The 19,316-nt window shown below is 32.5% G+C and overlaps 2 protein-coding genes across 2 annotated transcripts in view; one reads left to right on the forward strand and one right to left on the reverse strand.

Moving 5' to 3' along the window:
* LOC115883615 (rab3 GTPase-activating protein catalytic subunit-like) overlaps positions 1–19,316 on the reverse strand; it is an 89,657-nt gene that overhangs the window by 67,453 nt on the left and 2,888 nt on the right.
* Positions 1–19,316, forward strand: part of LOC115883614 (leucine-rich repeat-containing protein 4C-like) — a 119,990-nt gene that overhangs the window by 37,869 nt on the left and 62,805 nt on the right. Inside the window, 1 exon segment of the mRNA XM_030901970.1 lies at positions 2,603–2,648. The gene's annotated coding sequence lies outside the window, so the exon portion shown is untranslated.

The following is a 19,316-nucleotide window of genomic DNA, read 5'->3' on the forward strand; positions in this document are numbered from 1 at the left end:
TTGGACAGAAACTATATTTCGTTCTAAAGTGGGTAAACTATGGTAAGAGTCAGATTCAATTTTCAGTCAAATATTGAACAGCTTGATAAAATTCAAGTCTTCCTTAAAATGTCAAAGGTATTAATAGACGTATGTACCTGTGGTAAAAAGCTAGTGTTCTCGAAGTAAGATTTTTAAAAGTTTGGTGGAGATATAACTCCAGACACGTTAAGCCTTTTTTGGGTAGGCAAATTTGTTTACAAGCAACGCAGTGTTTCGATTCTAACATAGTGGCATTTTACTAAAAATATATTATTTTTTATTTTTGTTGGTCACTGACGCATATCCTAGCATTTTTTCCAATGATCAACCAGCCACAAAGGTGTAAATATTAAATCGAAAATAACTAGTAAGTTAAAATTACTGAAATAATTCTAATAAATTCCGATTTCGTTAATCAAGTTTTAGTCATTGTCATAAAATATATCCACAAAGTTATACCTTCATTTTTTAGACACCCGGTACATGTATATTTAACAGAAACCAGCTGTATCATGGTTCAGAGGAATTTCAAGTTACTAGCCCGCTTACTGTATTTTTAAGTAGTGTGCTTTATCGAAGAAGAGGAGAAGTCACATATGCCACATTGTTAGTATAGATTTGGGTGGAGGGGACTCAAAAAGAAACAAAATTCGGACTAATTACAGCTCTTTTTTCAATCAAGGTTATTCAGTAGAGGCTAAAAACAATTATTGACCACCTTCACTCTTGAACTAGAGATTTTTCTGATAATTAAAATTTCGAAAGTAGTAGTTAGTAACATCAATACTCAGTTAACCATACCAGACAGTAAAATAAATAATTATTGTAATATCTACGATATTAATTGCAAGAACATCAATTAGACCAAATTAATTACATTAATTACTGTTCTTGATTTCATTCAGAACACTATATGAATATTTTTTTTATATTTATACAGGGTGACAATTTGAAAACGAACAGTATTTATTAGTAGCGATAACTTCGGTCCGCATTGCCAACAATAGACAACAATGTGAAGGAGGCTACACTGAAAATAATGATGGTAATGATGTAAGATCTGATTTACTATTAAGAACTGGTACAATATGATACTACTACTCGCTTGCAGATACATATTATATCATAGGATCGGAAAAAAATAGCGTCAAAGACGGCTGGTATATGGCATTCGATATGATTATTCGAATATTCCCCAAATAAAATCTAATTTCAATGAAGGCATCCTTGATAAACTAGAACCCATAAAAAATAAGTTGGTATTTAAAATCGCGATCCCACAAAAACAGAAATCTTGTTATACCAAAAACAAAACCCGAAACCTCCAAATCGATAATGTCAACAACTAGCATCTTCCCCTTGCGAATTCCATCATCGCTAAAAGAATTCGACGACTGCAAAGAGCGCGATCTCTGCATTTAACACCACGAGACTCAATGGTCACGAAGAAGCTCACGGTATGATGGGTGCGTCCAGCAACCCGTAATTACCTTCATATTCGAACCAGGTCGAAAATGAAACGTTATTCGCTGTTCGATTCGACGATGTTTCCAGTGGATGTGTGCACCGACATCGGAGGATTCGTGAGAAAAAGAAATTGAACAGCGAAAACAGATATTATGAAAGGTTGCGGATAGCTGGTGGATGGTAACGTAACAATTGATTGGGATGCCCTAATGCTACGGTTGGGTAATGGGTTCGATCAGCACTTTCGTTTGAGCTTCGTTAATCTTAACGTTAATACTGTATATGTTCCTTTTCTTTGTCTGGTACATTATTAATCTATGGTAATCGCAAAACAATTCCCGATGCACGGATGCACGTGATCAACTTTGATTGACAAGCGATGGCGACAGCGCTACCAGATTGTGATGGATTTATAAGACGAATCTTAATTTGAAATTGACAAACAACATAAATATTTATTATATCACTTTTAAAGAGTTTTACGTTTTATTTTTAATTTAATAACTAATATTTTAGTGATTAATTGATTTATTTCTTTTATAGCTTATTTTACTGATTACATATTGGCAAAAATTTTAGTCCATTATGAAGATTATTATAAGCGTCATTATGGGGTTATTTATTTATTGATGTACATAATCTTACAACGCCATAAGTAGTAATAACAAATAAGAGGGTGATATTAATGCACAAACTAATAACCACAGAATTCAATAAAAACTAAGTTTGAAAGTGGTATAATGTGCTTATCAATCAAACTTACTTTTCTGACTGCTGTCAAGGGTAATAAAGGACCTTTATTGTCACGTTCTCGTTCAAAATAGTTTAAAAAAAAAACAGGGAAGCTACAAGCTCGTTACTTCGACTGTTTAAATGCTTCGGCATATTTTCAACATATTGCACGAAAACTCGAAAAAAGAACTCACATAAAAAAATAATTCACAAAAACTCGAAAATTTAGTTCTTAAAAGAACTGTTTGTCCTTAAACGTGCTTAAAAGATTATTTTTTTTTAGTTCAATGTGCTTATTACAAAGATATTTTTCTTCTTTTTTAAAATGTTTCATTCATAGACAATTTAAATGAGACTAAGACTTTGTTATTTTCTTTTTCAGATCTTAGAAGGGATTATCCATGTAAAGCCCCAGTTTTCTATTAAACGTAAGTATTTATTAATATTTCTTATATATACAAAGTGTTTTCGTGAACGACTTAGACATGTATAGAAAAAATATAGCTGTAAATGTCAGATACCAGTTTGATCAATGTGTTAAAACTAGCTGAAATACTTCCAATGTATACTGCCACACGTTATACTGACAGTAGAACTCATTAGTATTGGTAAATAAAAGACTAAATAAGTAATTACGAATAAAATCATAAACAATGTAAAATTAAAATTTTACTAAAAATGTTAACAAAAATTTGATGAGTATCATATAAGGTTTGGTTTGGTTTCAAAAATAAGACTCACACATTAAAATTCGCATTTTTTAAACGGAAATCCTCAAACCGTTTGAAACAGGTTAAAAAATGTTTTATTTGATTTCCATCTCAAAATGGGGTTTAAATCTTTTTAAATCAAAAGTCTTTGACATCAAAGTTTGATTCGAACCCGAAAAACGCCCAGCTACGGTTAGCATACATGTTTATGGCGAACACTTTCGTGCGGCTAATACGTGCAAATTTTCACGAGTGAACGATCAAAGAAACCTTCTTTTGCAATTGACTGAAAGAACGCTTGATATAATTCTGTGTAGAGTTATATTTGTGAGCAATTCTGTAAGAAGAGGAGACAGATAAAATATATTTTTTTTGAATGTTTTCTACTGGATTTTTAAACTTACTAGATATAAAATTTAAAAAAAGGCGTCCATTAGTCCCAAAGAGACCTGGTTTTTAATACAAAAGCCTTTTTGGGCTTTTGTATTACTAGATATGTACAGGGTGGGTCAAATTCGACGCTTTTAAATGGAAACACCCTTTTCTATAGGAGATAGACAAAAACTAATATCGGTGTCTGGAGCTCAATTTTTGTCAAAAATATGATGGTGAAAACCGCATATCGATATCTGTTACCGTTTCGAAGATACGGGGTGTTTTTCAAAAATATGAATTTTTAACAAATCGCTGTAACTTTTTTGCTATAGAAAATGTTGTATTTTTATGAAAACATTTCCAAAGCACCTTTTTACGTAGAATTTAATGGTTTCAGTATAATTTTTTTAAAATTAATAATTTAAGAATTATCAACAAAAAATTTTATTTTTTATATGGGACACCCTGTATATTTTTAATTTATTGAAAAGAATTTAAAAATGCCTTTCCAAAAATATAACACACTTGATATTTTGCTCGATTCCTCTTCGAGATAAAGAGTATATAAAAATTCGCCCGCTTTAAATAAGTAGGCTTTGAAGGGCACAGGCTGGAATGCAAAAAAATTCTAGCTGTGAGCATCAATTAAAACGAAAATAATATTTGCTATGAGAGATGCAGAATTTTATAACAATTTAAAATATATTTAACCAACATCAACACATTTAAACTATATCTAATAACAATAAAAATAAATAGCAAACTAAGACATGAGATTTTGCTACAAGTGTTCGACATATCGACCATCTTCTGTTATGGACAGACGGGGCAGTTTTTGAACATTTCTCGCGGAATTCATTAACTCAGTGGGGGTGAAAGATACCCTCTCATAACTGCTAAGTATTTCTAATTCTTGTCTAGATTATACGGAAGAATAAGGAACCTATATTCTTCCGCAAATATATACATAGGATTAGATCCATGGGCAGTAAGTCAGGCGGCCTCGACGGCCAACGGCTGTGATCTTGGTTAGCTATTCAATTATTCTCGAAATTGGCTGCAAAAATTTGCTGATAACTTCAGCGTTCAGAGGCGGTGCGTCGTCTTGCTGAAAAAATATGTTTTCGAGTTCCATTAAGGGCATATCATCAATAAGAGGTCCAAAGCCTACTACTTAAAAGTGGCGAACTTTTAAAAATTCAGTATTTCGAAGGGGATTATAACAAAATATCAAGTGTGCTATATTTTTGGAAAGGTAATTTTAAATTCTTTTCAGTTAATTAAAAATATAGGGGGTGTCCCAAATAAAAAATAAATTTTTCTGTTGATAACTCTTAAATTATTAATTTTAAAAAATATATACTTAAACCATTAAATTCTACGTAAAAAGTAGCTTTGGAAATGTTTTCATAGAAATGCAAAATTTTCCATAGCAAAAAAGTTACAGCGATTTGTTAAAAATGCACATTTTTGAAAAACACCCCGTAACTCCGAAACGGTAACAGATATTGATGTGCGGTTTTCACCATCATGTTTTTGATGAAAATTGAGCTCCAGACACCGATATTAGTTTTCGTTTATCTCCTATAGAAAAGGGTGTTTCCATTTAAAAGCGTCGAATTTGACCCACCCTGTACAGAGATATCCTTTTACGTGACACATACCCGCGCGAGATTAACAAGCAAAATTTTATTATGCTATTTTTAATCTATTGCAAGGTAAAAACTAACTCCAAATCAAATTTGACTTCAACATTTGACTTTCACGAAAATGAAGAAAAAATACGGAAAGGGCAAAAACTATCCCCACCCCTACATAATTTTTTGTATAAATATTTTCAAACTCCATGCACCGACGACAAATTGGTCCCTCTAGTATTTACCACATATTTTGTCTCTTGCAAAATAACGCCACATCGCATAGTTTTTGAGAAAGAAATTTTTGGAGAATTTATTTTTTCAAAGCAGACAGACCTGTAAAATATACAGGGAGTTCCATTATTCCGTATTTTTTAAATCAAAATAAGTTAATTGCGCATAATTTACCTTTGTACAAAAGTGCTTCGTTTGTCCGTTAGAGGGCATCAATCAAAAATAAACCCGAACGTTAAATAATTTAAAATTTATTAATATTTTTATGCTTTTTATGAAGCTTATTGTCAAATATAATTTGTGATATTAACATAAAATTCCATATTTTCGCCAATTAGATCATTAGAGTATAATACATTTTATGTGCCTCCATTGCTTGATGTGACAAAACACATTTTTTGGAAGTCAGATTCTCAAAACGGTGGCGTTTTTTTACAAGAGACAAAAAATTTAGTGAATATTAGGAGGACCATTTTACGAAAAAAAAATCGGTCGTCGGTTGAATTGGAAAATATTTATACTAACATTTATGTAGTGGTGGGGATAGTTTTTATCCTCCCGTACTTTTTCTTGATTTTTGTGAAAGTCAAATGTTAAAGCACTTAGCAAAACATTGGTACTCAAAATCTCATTCAAATCGGAAAAACGGTTCTTAAAATATCTGAAAAAATGTGTTTATTTTTTTAAAGTTTGATGCCCTCTAGTGGACAAACAAAGCACTTTTGTATAGAGGTAAATTGTGTCGAATGAACTTATTTTGATTCCAAAAATACGTAGTAGCTCTGTGTCCACGTAATATTGGGACACCCTGTATAGTTACATGTCAAAAATGAAATCATACAAATTAATATCTAGAAATAATTGAATCGCAAATTTCCAGTTGCGTAATAATCTCTCCAAATCGATTATTACCGACACTTATAAAAATAAAAATTTTCGTTTCTATTTCCTAAACTCATTTTTCTCTACAAGGAAATGCTACTTATATGAAAGCTTATAAGCACGTTCGTGCATACCAATGGAAGAAAAAAATAAAGTCTGAACTGGTTAAAATGCCGTTATCATTTTCCAAATCGGAAGTAACACGGCAATTTAAAATATTAACCGAGTGGATTAGCGAAAGTTGTTCTGCCATTTTTTCGGTTTAGAATAGGAAATGAGACTAATTATTTATTTATGAACGTCGTAGTTTCGTTGGAACTCGTTTAGTATAAATTACAATAACAATAAAAATAAGTAAGACACTTACAGATACTAGTTTGCAATATTTTTACTTCCGACAAATTAAAATATGATGATAAAATTGACTGAGTCATTTCCAATTATCGTGTAGCCTCCCTCATAAACTTTCTTTGTATTTCGGCCTATTGTTGTCTATTGTTGGCTATGCGAGCTCAAGCTATCCCTGCTAATTTCCTAATATCATGATCCCATCCAGGGGTGGATGGGCCATATGGGAAAACGGGAAAATTCCCGGTGGGCCGGTGTGGAAATGGGCCGGTGGGCCGGTCTCGATCAGAGCTCAAAAAAAGATTGATTTAGCAAAAATTAAATGGTTAATCTTCTAACTAAAGTAAGATTCTTAGTGACTGCCTAACTAACTAATTAATTTGCATTAATATAATCGTCAGTTGCTTTTAAACATAAACACCAATATGTAAAATAACTACTATTATTAGATGTCTTTCTCTGAGACACTTACACAAAATAATTTTAATAAAGATCTGTTGTTTGTTTTTCCATTTGAAATGATTTATTATACAGAGTGAGTCTATAAGTGCACCTTATTTGTGCTGCTTTGTGCAAATATTTTGAGGGCTGGTAGAGATGATTAAAATAAACATAATAATATATTCTCTTACTCGTGTTTCAAATAAGTCCAAAATAACCGAGTGATTAAAGTTTGAAATTAAAAAAAAAAACATTTTTAAAAAAAATTGCCGCCGAAATTTTTCTGTATTTGCATCTGTTTTTGTGCCGTAATATCAAAGATTAAGAAACTATACCGTTGGAAAATTTGCGGTGAACAGGAAGTTTTAAAAAATTTTCTAAGATATACAGGAAAATTTAAAAGAGAAAGCACGATTTTCAACATCTTTTTTTTTTTCATTTTCAACAATAAAGACTCCGGCGGGCGTGCAGTAGAAAAGAGTAAATATCATCTAAATAGTCTCGATCTAAGTGTATACTACGAATATAGATTATCATATCTTGGTGTGATTTGACCCTTACCTAGGGTGTCCCAGAAATAAGTGCAAGTATTTTAAGGAGGGTAGATTTGATCAAAAGAAACATTTTTCTCTTTACCGTTTTTCAAGTAAGTTCAAAATAACCGAGTTATTTCACTTTGAAAATTTAAACAAAAAATGCTTTTTTGCTTAAATTTTGAGAACCACTGGATCTTTTTTTATATATTTTTTATAAATTTAATCTACTACCTATGTTGTCAGATTATCAAGAAATTATGTTTTTTAACTTAAAGCTAAAAAAAATTCCAAAAATTTTATCAAAAAATTTCAAATTTTCGCAAAAAAAAACTGATAGGCGTGTTTCTGAGGCTGAAATATACTACCAGTTAAAATACTTGCACTTATTTCTGGGACACCCTGTATATTAATAAATAAAATATGTTTCTTCGTTAGGGTCATTTTGTTTTTGTGGATTCGGGCCGGTTGCCGGTTATTCCCGGGCCGGTTTCCACTTCCCCATCCACCCCTGATCCCATCTCAGGTTCGGTCTTCTTCTAGGTCTCTTAATTCTCCGTGGGTACCATGCTGTAATTTTTGTGGTCCATCTGTTGGCCGTTCTTCTTGCCAGGTGTCCTGCCCATTGCGATTTAAGGGATTTGACTCTGTGGATGATATCTATTACCTGGGTCTTTTGCCGTGCCCACTCTATTCCTTTTACGGTCTCTCTTGGTTATTCCCAGCATAATTTCGTTCCATTGAACGTTGTGCAACCTGCAGTTTCCTTATGATGTCCGTTTAAAGATTGATTCTCACTATACCTTCCGTTTCCATTCCATATATCCGTTACGTATTTTTTATTGTATTGATGCTATACGTAAGCTTCTGTTCCGTATCAGTTCCAGACTTTTTATTGTACAATTTATATCATTACGAAAGTTTTATTTTAAAAATTTGTATCTTTTGAAAAAGGTAATAGATTTAATTAAGAGGTGAAAGAATAAATAAATATCAGCAAAATTTTAACAGAGCTGGTACAAATGTAAGAACTTGACACCGCTGTTTCCGATACGCTTCAGTGCGTACGCCAAAAAATGTATGGAAGGAAAGGATATGGAACGGAAGGGAAACGGAACGGATAGTGTGCATTGTCCTATTTATTTACATGATATAATATTTTATGTGAACGGAAGGGAAGCGGAAGGGAGCTGATATAGAAGGTATAGTGAGAATCAACCTTTAAGTGTCCAGGTTTCGCATGCGTGCGTAGGTCATGACTGATAGTACATTTTACTGGTTTACATTCTTATTATTAAATTATTGTTGCAAATTTGTTTTATTAATTTTCAATGTTCGTTTCAATATTAGTAAATCATTTTTAACAACTTAACAAACTGATTTTATTAAATCTTTGCGAGCACATTGAGTTCCATCACTAACACAACATTATGCTCACTTCATTAGGACAACCATTTTTCTACGTTAACCTAACTTCGTGTTAGTCGCTAGATCTAAAATTCAATTTAACATTATACCGGGTGTTTTTGAAAAGTGGCCCACCCCTATAACTTTTTTATTTTTTCGCACAAAAAAAAAAACAAGATTTGGTATGTTAAAATATGACATAAATCAGGATTTGTTGACGTATTCAATTAGTTTCAGCCACTTCCTGTTTCACCGGAAATGACTACAACTTTTCATTTTTAAATAACACCCTCGGTATTTTTCTTTACGTTGGCTACGATTGGGCATCTTTTAATCAGCCAGGAAACATCACGAAGTAGACTATTAAATGTATTTTTCCAAGGCTCCTTGATTAAGAATTAGCGGTTTTAACGCAGCTCTACAGTATGTCCCCGGATTGCCTTTACAAGAGGAAAAACTTTTTATTATTGTCATTTTGAGAAAAATGCATTTTTCATAAAAATTTTGTTTATTCTAAAATGGCCAATCCCGTTTATACTTTTCCAAATTTCCATACCGATTCAGAGAAAATTAAAAAAAACTAGTTGTGTAGAAAATGTAGTTGAATTTAGTATTATGTAGTTGAAATTATTTATGTAGTTGAAAGTTCTAAAAATCAAATATAATTTCAATATCATTCTTTGATAGATTATTATTGACAGAATTTTAATCAACGTTATATTTTTTGTTGTTTTAAAATGTTAAAGAAGCACAACATTTCTTTAGTTCAGTGCTACGGAAAGGGTGATAATAGATAGTTATCGGAAAATATGATACTAACCAAAGAATATACCAATACTAACATCAAAAAATATTATGTTAATCAATGTAAATTATAACGATCTATCAAAGAATGAGATCGAAATTATGCCACCATAGAAACGCCGTTTAGTTTTTGGGACTTCAAATTGGAAAATTCAAATACATTTTCATATTTTTTTGAATTTCCTCTAAAACTGACATTGCAAAAGTTTGGATATTGGAAAAAAGGATTTTTGGAAAAGGATAAACGGGACTAACCATTTTAGAAAAAGCAAAACAATCCAGGAAGATACTGTAGATTGAAATTTAAAATACTATTTTTTGGTTAATTGAAAATATGAAGGCTTTAATCATCTATTGATGACAAAAAAATACAAAATTGAAACTTAATTGGCAAAGAAATACAAAATTTTTAATTTAATAATACCAAAAACAACTAACGTGCCAGAGATCGATGTAACCATATTTTATTAACAAAAAATATTTTCATGCTTCTCTAGAAAAACTTATTTCCCTAAGCCTCCTACACAAGTACGAAATTGAAATTTACTGTTTTTAGAAAATATAAATTGTGAGAAAAAAATCTGCAATCAAAGCTTTCCAAACCAATTACATAACAGGCCATTTAACAGAATTAAAGTTGAACAGAAATAATATACCTATAATCTAGTATCTAGATTCGTTGGGAAATAATTTCACTTATGCAAACTAGTACAACGTTCAGAGGGGTTCAACGTTTTTCATTTATCACACGAGACATCACTCGCTCACACATGTACACACACGCACCAGACGATATTTCATCAAATCGTGCGAAAAGAAAATATAAAGGATTAAGTAATATGGAATTAATAAACAATAGATATATCTTTACGTAATGCCTAATTGTTCCAATATCGCTTTTGGAATAAGAACAAAAGAAAATTATAGGTTGCTAATAAATGACTCAAATTTCATTTTCTTAGAGACAAAAAGTCGAGAAGGAAAACATATTAACGACACTTTGTTATTAATAATAGAACGATAAAAATAATTCTACTTTACGAGAGATAATTGGTATATTTAGAGGTAACAAAAGCACACATGACAGAGAATGTTGTGTCAGTCATTTCAATTTACTGGTAAATTGTGTTTTCTGTCATTTTTCAGATGTCGTCTAACGAAATCTTTCATGGCTCGTTGAACAAACTATCCATAGTATAATATATTGGGATATATAGTATCCATAGCAAAAATATTGGGAGAAATAAACTACTCAAAACAATTATCGCATATTTTCTAAAAAAAATATATTAATTTGAAAAACAAGACACTTTGAATTCCCTGACTTACAAATTTAAATAGTTTGGATACTGTGAAGGGAAATTCAAAACAATAAGCCTACGTGTTGATCTGTATTTTTTAGTCGGCCGACTCTTTAATTGTAAAAGTGAAAAAAATACATACTTATGGAGCCGATCAGCCGACTATTTGATTGCATGTGAGCGTGGCTCCATAGGAATATATTGGTTACAAATATGCAACTAAATACTACTAAATAGTCGGCCGATTAAAAATTGCCTGTCAGCGTATAGCCTAAGGCTACGCAATACAATCAAATGTTGGGCCGATCGGCTCCATAAAAATGTATTATTTTCACTTTTGCAGTCGATTAGCAGTCTTTAATAGTCGACCGACTAAAAATTACATGTCAGTGCGTAGCCCTAATTATCCGAAAAAAACTCACAAGAGAAAGGCAGAAAAATGTATGCTTCATTGAGAAATATCTAATAATTACTTTTATTCAAATATGCGATAGTTATTTTGAGTAGTGTATTTTATCAAATTGTGTAATAAAATATTCTCGACATTTGATCACTTTTCCTAGTTTACTCTCGAGCATTTTACAATTGTATTCGTATTTACTAGGTGGGACCCCCTCCATTATGGCGACAAGGGCCTATTGTGGCTCAGTTCTACAAACTTTCACATTTTAAAAGTTACCCTTAAGACCAAACTTTTAAAATAGGTTGTTATATTCAAGTGTGATATGTCTGATAAGTCTAGTATAGTTTTGCAAAACAACTGAAACATTGCCCTGCTCCCAGCGGGGCAGGTATACTTAACGTGCCTCATAGTTTCGTCACTTTCCATACAGAATCGGTATTCAGCGTCTATTCTTAAACATATTGACACTTGTAGCATTTACTGTATCATACTGGAACCTGTTCCAGCTATACACTACTCTATTTGTAATGAAGTTCCGCCTTAAAAAAAATTTCTGTTATGACCTCTAAAGCTGTGCGTTTCACTGATATGGAAGATGTTCATGACGCATCCATAGTAGGCCACTTGTGATCTTGAAGGTCTCGATGAGATCGCTACGAATTCTTCGTTCACGAAGAGTTGTTAGACCAAGCCTTTTCAGTCTATCCTCGTAGGGCAAATTCCTCATCTCCAAAGGGATCTTACTGACCCTCCGCTGAACACGCTCAAGTAAGCTAATGTCTGACTTATACAATTTGAGTATCATCTCGCCTGATTTGTTTGCAAATGCTTTTATTAGGTAGATCATTTTGTTAGCTTGTTTAACTATGCGATTTATATGGTACTCCCACTTCAGTTAAAAGCTAACTGCGAGAGTATTAAAGTCATGGTTACAAAATCCCGCTTAAGATGGGCTGGTCATGTATGCAGAATGCAAGAAAACCGCATACCAAAATCTTTGCTTTACGGTGAGCTTGTAGACTGTAAAAAGAGGCCGGGTGGGCAACTCAAAAGGTACAAGGACATTTTCCACGAAAACTTAAAGGAGATTAATATGCATAATAAATGGGAAGAAACAGCTCACAATAAAACTCAATGGAGAAGAATTGCAAACTCAGTTAACAGCAACAACTAAAAAGTAAAGAGGCAACAAAGCAATGAGATTTTTGAACTAGAGTGCGGTAGGCAGATAACATCACGTATCGGGCTTTTCAGTCACAGGAAACACGCTCATGAAATAAAACGCCTTGCGTGGCCATCTTCTGATGCGTGTCAAATACTCGTCAGCGAGTAATGGCAGTATGCATGTAGTACTCCCACTTCAGATTATACGCAATTTCAATACCCAGATCTTTTTGATGCAATAATGTCAGTAGAGCGGCAATACCATTCCTAGAATCTCATCCGACTGTAATTTGTCTACTAGTCCGTCATGTACGAGGAAAACTGTAGCTATCAGTGAATAATTCCAAATTCTTCACTAGGTTAAACATCAGGTAACAAAAATGCCTGTCAAAATATAATAACACCAGAATAAAATAAAAAAATAGAAAGAAGAAAAAACAGACGTATAACACCAGAATTCCAATAAAGTTCCTTTAAATACAAGTTCAAAATATATAAAAAATTTCGTCTTCCTTTAACGTAGAATAAAAGTACACAGTCAATCCTATTATCTTCCTCGAGAAGCGGCGCAAACAAACCGTTCTTAACACAACTTAACGGTCTCATTACATTTGTTCTAGTGCAAACAGACTCGACATTTTATTTTGCTCTTATCCGTTGGTTGCATTTTGTCCGTTCGGCGACATAAATTCTCTCAGCGTAAACCGATGAGTTCGAGGAATACGAATCCCAGAGTAATCCGGGGAAAAGATATCACACTAACGAGGCACCAGTTCAAAGGTTTGTGTTCGTCTTTGTTTATTCAAAAAGGTATAAATTTGAAAGAAAATTGTTATATCGAATTTTCCGTTCTTTATTTTATAATTTATACAATTACTACCGTACTCTCTGTTATTTTGCAGATAATGAAACTAAAAGAATTTCGGACTTCCATTGTCTTTATTTATTTTGCTTACACAATGTTTCGATCAGAAGTATCACTGACCGTTATCAAGTGTGAACTGATAGTAGGTCTAGTATTTAGTATCTACATTCGTAGATAATACCAAAAAAATATTGTTAGTTTTAATCATCTGCTGACGGTTTGGTTTGTTTTGGTCAAGTATTTTACTTTGGGGTTGTTAATTTAGAATTTAAGTCATTAATTTAAACTTTTTCTGTTTTATTTATCTTAAAAGTACACTTCGATAGCCCACAAATCTCTACAGTTTTGTAGGTTATATATTTGGCGCCCAACGTGGGGCTCTTGACATTTTTGTTGAGACTGTACTTTAGAGTTGAATATTTTGAGTGTATTAGGTTTTCCCTCGAATTTTAAAAACCTTCAAATTCTCTGAAATTCTTTAGATTTTCATTTAAATTCGTAATTTTCTTGATTGTTATATTAATTTATTCTGGCTTTGGCAGTTTTATATTTTTTAGTATTTCTCTATATTTTTGAAATTATCTTATCACATCTCTTAATAATCTTATATTTCTTACACCAAATGTTGTATCCTCCAATGAGGGGTTAGGGGTGGGTCACAATTTTAAAAAAATAATATATTCTGTACAAAAACTGAGGTAACATTTCGACAGATGATGACAGAAAAATGGCTGATGACGGCTATACCAATTCTTTTTTACTAAAAACAGTAATTTTTTGTTTTCTTTATTAGTTTATCTCCAAAATGACAGATCATACTTCAATATGATTCTTATTTTCAATTGAAACTTGTCATACACTTGTCAAATTAATGTGAAATAAGTAGCGTCGGAAAGTGAAGACTATTTGCAGTATGGCTTTTGTATTTTGGTTTATGTTATTATGTATATTTCAGATTTTTTTAAGTTGTGTTTAGCTAGTAGATAAATATTAACTTATCACACACAAGTGCATAGAGACATTATTTAATAATAATCAACCCGTATACACACAAATCAATAATGAACCCCTTTTAAAATTAACATAAACAAAGCTATATAGCTATAAATAGGCTTATTCAGCATTAGTGTAGTAAAAGCAAAACAAATTAATAACCGGTATTTTCAAATAGGATAATTCGATTTCCATAGTCGAATGGGCACATTTTCATGTGCACAAAAGCTTTTAATTGAACTTCATACAGGCACGTTCTGTCGCCTAGCTTTCAGTATTTACTAATTTAAATCCAATTAGTGTTTGGGACGTATATGAGTGGCATACATTGGCGAGTGTGGAGCTCGCTATGATAATAATAGGAATATGAATTTACTTCGTGACGTAATGAGACATTGATACCATTTGAAAAAAAACATATCAAATGTAAAGTGTGTCATATTTTCGCTGTTTTTGATAGATATCTTCGTTATTATTAATGATAAATGGCTACAGTTGAAATTTCAGTTTGTATCTAATACACGATACGTGGTATTAAAATTTTCATTATGGAATCGTAAGTTTCACGAAAAAGTAGCCTAACTTTATGAAAATTTCAACCCTTTATCTTTAACAACAACGAAAATATCAGGTAAGAACGGCAAAATGAGACAAATTGTACAAAAGGTTCTAAATTCTAAAGAAAAATTGAGATTTTTATAGTTTTTATTTAAAATTTGATTCTCATTCTGAATTTTTTGTCATCGTCATTGTCATTTCCAATTATGTTATAACCTCCTATACATAATTAGAAACTCTCTTTGTATTTGAGCCAGTTGTTCTTTATTGTTGGGTCTAAGATATCCTGCAAACTTTCTAATATCACGGTCCCGTCTTTTTTTCTCGTGGGTACCATGCTGTAATTTTTGTGGTCTATCTGTTCTCTGTTCTTCTTGCCAGGTGCCCTGCCCATTGTCACTTGAGAGATTTGATTCTGTGAATGACATTTAGTACCTGGGTCCTTTGTTGTATTTACTCTATTTGTTTATGGTCTTTCTTTGTTATTCCCAGCATATTTCGTCCCATCTAGCAAGCGTCCAGGTTTCGTATGCATAGATCACGACTGAAAATACACATTGATCGAATGTTTTTTTCTTTGGATAAAGTGGCATTTTAGATTTGAATATGATTGAGTTTCTTCCATATGTTTGTACTGCATGTTAACCTAATTCTTCTGTTGATTTCTGGTAGTATAGAGATCCTAAGCTGTGTATTAGTTCAGGACTATTGGCACTTCAGGACTATTGGCAATTAGGATATGCCATCAGCGAATCTTAGCTGGTTAAGATTAGGAAATGCAATCCCGCACCAAAAACTCAATCCCGCAAACCCGCGCGATTAAAGCAATCAATCCCGCGGATCCGCAAAATTGCGGGACTGTAAACAACAGGTAAACATTTGGTCCTAAATGGTACAAAAGGCATTGTACATTTTGCATAGGCCCACAATATATTGATATAGCGTGTATCTAAAACTAGCTGTACAGAAATTTTGACCGATGTATACAGAGTGTTCAAAAAATATATTTAATATTAAATAAACTTAAATTTTATTATAATTTATCTACTTATTTTATAAATCAAAATATTATTCTGAAGTTGAAGTTTTTTTTAACTTGTGTTAGTTATCTGCTTTTAGATACACTCTATATCAATAATTTTTTGGTATATGCAGAATGTACAAAGCTTTTTGTACCATTTATAGGACCATACGTATACTAAAAATGCATATTTTTCGAAAAAAAAACGTCGTATTTTCCTTAAAACAAAAAAAATAAAAAATCGATCAAATTGTTTTCTTCTAATTTCAATACAGATTGGTCGTACTAAAATTTCGATTTTTTAAAAATTGTAAATTTGCGGTAAAAAAAATTCTTTACCAAATTTTCACACTCTTATAAAACACCATGTATACGAGAATTCACTAAATATATTTTCGAAAACCACATAGCATCTACTAATCACAATAGATGCATCTAAAACCTGGTCCAAACCGCATCCCAAAATCTTTTTTAGTTCAAGAGATATTCAACTTTAAATTTACCCTAAATTTTGCTTGTTCCGATAATTGTGTCCGGCAGTTTGACGAAATTGTCCACAAGTACCTACTAGTTAAACGATTTTCTTCACTTACTCACATACGCCAGAAAGAAATCTAACAACTAACCTGTTAGTTTCACTTATTTTTAATGGCCAAGCCGTAAGGGGAATCCCCCGGGTTCCGAGCGTTGACGCATCGGCCCGGAACGAAACGGTTTGATCTTGATTGAGAGCGATTCGGTTACCCAGTAGTAATGTGTCGATCCCGCAGATCCCGCACAGTAAATCCCGCAACTTTGATCCCGCGGAATCTCAGAGGGATCCCGCATTTGCGGGATCCAGCATTTGCGGGATTGCATTCGCTAGTTAAGATATTATCCATCTATTTTCAATTCTTTGTTGGTTCAGTCGAGCTGACAGAAGATTTCTTCTAGTGTTTCTGTAAAAAAGCTTTAGGGATATTACGTCTCCTTGTCGTAATTCTTGGTCAGTTGGGAATTCTGGGATGTTTTATATATCTTTTACCCATGCTTTGGCTTCTACATATATTGGCCAGAGTTTCTATATAAGGTATGTCTATTCCTTGTTTCGTTAGAGCCTCTATTATTGCCGTAGGATATATCGAGTCGAAAGCCTTCTAGAAGCCTATAAAGTCTATAGCTAGTGGAAATTCGTATTCTTTTATTCGGTTAATAGTTACTCTCGTATGTGACCAAAAATTGTACCGAAGCCGCTTCAAAAGCCTGCTTGTTCTCGTGGTTGTGCAGCGTTTAATGTGTTTTGTATTCTGTTATTTATTATTTTTGTGAATATCTTGTTACAAAATTTTATATTTGAAGAATTTTTTTTATATTTTCAGCAATTAAAATAAAAAAATGGGTTATAAAACTGAAAAAATAGATATAGGAGGAATAAGCTACATATTTCTTCTGCGTTTTATAGTTCATTGCCTCTCATATTTTAATTTTTAAAATAATGTTACTATACGACACAAAGCGGTGTCGAAGATGTCTTATTGTCAGTCACCTGACTCTGAAATTAACATAATAAATACATAATAACGCGGTGCAATTGAATAACCGACGCAGAATGCACCGTACAACTATTGCCGCGAAACAGTCATCTTCAGACAATGGCAGGAAGTTCTACGAGATATTAAGTGACAATATATGTAAATAACGTGTCTTGCATTCTTTAGTAATTCAATAACGATATTTCTTAGTTTCACTCTTAAATAATGATATAAATAATTTTCTGAAATTTCTTCGAATTTTTTTTCTGAAATTTCTTTCTTTTCGAAAAAATCTTGTTCATTATATTGTTAAATTTGGTCTACTCAGAGAGCTGTGACTTTTTTTTGTCGAAATTTAAAAAAAAATTGTTTTGCTAAGGAATTTTAAATTTAGATAATGCATAATTTAAACACATCTGGGTGTTTTTTTTTATCAAAAATTGTTATACAGGTTAGCCCGAGCTGTATTCCGGAAACTTCAGCTTAAAAATAAGTAAAACTTTTTTACTTATTTTTATCTGCAGAATATGCTGCTGAAGTTTCCGGAATACAGTTCGGACCACCCTGTATATGTTACAGTAAAAACCATAAATCAGCGAACAATCGACAGTTACTATAAGTAAAAGCTAACATTAACTGACTTGCAACACTACCGAGGATCTACACCACTATGATGACAACAATAGACTTGGAAAGGTCGCAGTGGAATAGGCCGATAGCCACTTTGAAGGATCTAATCTTATCTGATAAACATTATGATCTATGATCTTTATCAATCAATGACAACAATACAATAAAACCCGAATATATTGTTTGCTACTGGCTATGTAAAAGGCCAGTGAACCTGTCCACCCGGGCTGGTTACTGCGGCACATTCCGTTTGGTGTCGGCCGTCATCTTCGTCGGCCGAATACAAATGATCGGCCGACATTTTAATTCGATAATGCCGAAGCCAGAAGGCGCGGTAGTACTTCGGATTGTACGGCGGTCTCATCATCCTGGTCGCCCTCCTTTAACCTACTTTCGACTGACCGAATACGGAAGGAATTTTCGGCACGAATGCCGAAGATTCCTTACACGGAACCATGTGTGCTATCCGGGTTGATTAAACGAAATTAGTGAGCATGTGATCAATATATATCGTCCCATTGCTACCAAAAGTCACTAACTTACTTTTTATTACTTCCGAGAAAAATGCGTCTAAAAATGAATTGCATTGCATAAAGATGTTATAGTTAGTAACTATTCGGTATTAAAATAAAACATAAATAGCCAGAAATCGTAGTTAATGACTTTTGCAATCGATTCTCCGCTTCAAAACATAGTTAGTGATTGAATTTGGTTGTTCGGAAAAATGTTTTAGTGACTTTTGGCAGCAATAGGACGATATGATCAAATATACATAATAATATAAGAACATTTATATTAGTTCTGTTTTTGTTTACGACAGTGGTCGTAAATATACCACACGATAATAGTAGAGAACTTTTTTTTCGGAAAATTTTCCACCAGTACTTTTTAACCAAACAATAGTATATTGCTTTATCAGGAGTAAAAATTACACTTTTTGTGGTGAGGACATGCAGCCGAGGCTCTTATTCCTGAATCCTTTCAAAAGAACTCGGTTTTGAAAGAACTCGGTCTCCTGAGTACAATAATATTTACCACACTTGTATTTTTTTAATGTGTTTAATATGTTTAAATGCTTTGGTTTTTGTTTTGGTACTAACATAAAAATTTTGTCAACACCCTGTATATTACTTTTCACAGTTAATTCTTGTATTGACTTTGAAAAATGTATTGCTTCCTAAATGTGTATACAGGGGTATCAAAAATTGCTGGTCTATTTTAAATATTTATTTTGCATAAAAACTTCGTTATTTCAAATACAACACTATGTATTTTTTAA

This window comes from Sitophilus oryzae, unplaced genomic scaffold (genome assembly GCF_002938485.1).
Source record: "Sitophilus oryzae breed Bouriz unplaced genomic scaffold, Soryzae_2.0 scaffold_1973_pilon_pilon, whole genome shotgun sequence".
Classification (NCBI taxonomy): Eukaryota; Metazoa; Arthropoda; class Insecta; order Coleoptera; family Curculionidae; genus Sitophilus; species Sitophilus oryzae.